Below are 473 nucleotides of genomic sequence, written 5' to 3'. Positions count from 1 at the left end.
GATCAGTCGGCGGCGGCTTGCTGGCCGGGACGCGAATTTTCTTTTTGCAGGGTGGTAGCGGGAAGCTCGTGAATATTCATGAGGGAACTCATCCCTGATTGGCTGGGACTTGGCGGGACTTGTTGGCTGGGACTTGGCTCGCTGGGACTTTGTCAGAGGGCTTGTGAGAAAATCACGAACGCAAATGAACTAAACGTTGCTATAAATCAACACGAATAATGTGACACATGATACCCACCTACTACACGGCAACTCTATAGCTACCTTTCTGTAAGTACAAACGTTAGCTCACTCGTCTAAAAGCCCCTGTGAAACTGTTATGTGTCACAGGGGCTACTGTAAATCCTTTTTGTATTTATTATATTTTATAACGTTATGTATAGCGCATCGCAGTGCTTTCGGCAGCTGGTGATTGTTTCCAAGTTTTTTCTTTTCTAATTGTTTATCCATGTCTTGATATTTCCATTAAGATT

Source organism: Gadus morhua, chromosome 2, assembly GCF_902167405.1.
Source record: "Gadus morhua chromosome 2, gadMor3.0, whole genome shotgun sequence".
NCBI classification, from domain to species: Eukaryota; Metazoa; Chordata; class Actinopteri; order Gadiformes; family Gadidae; genus Gadus; species Gadus morhua.
Note: the sequence above shows the minus strand (reverse complement) of the source record.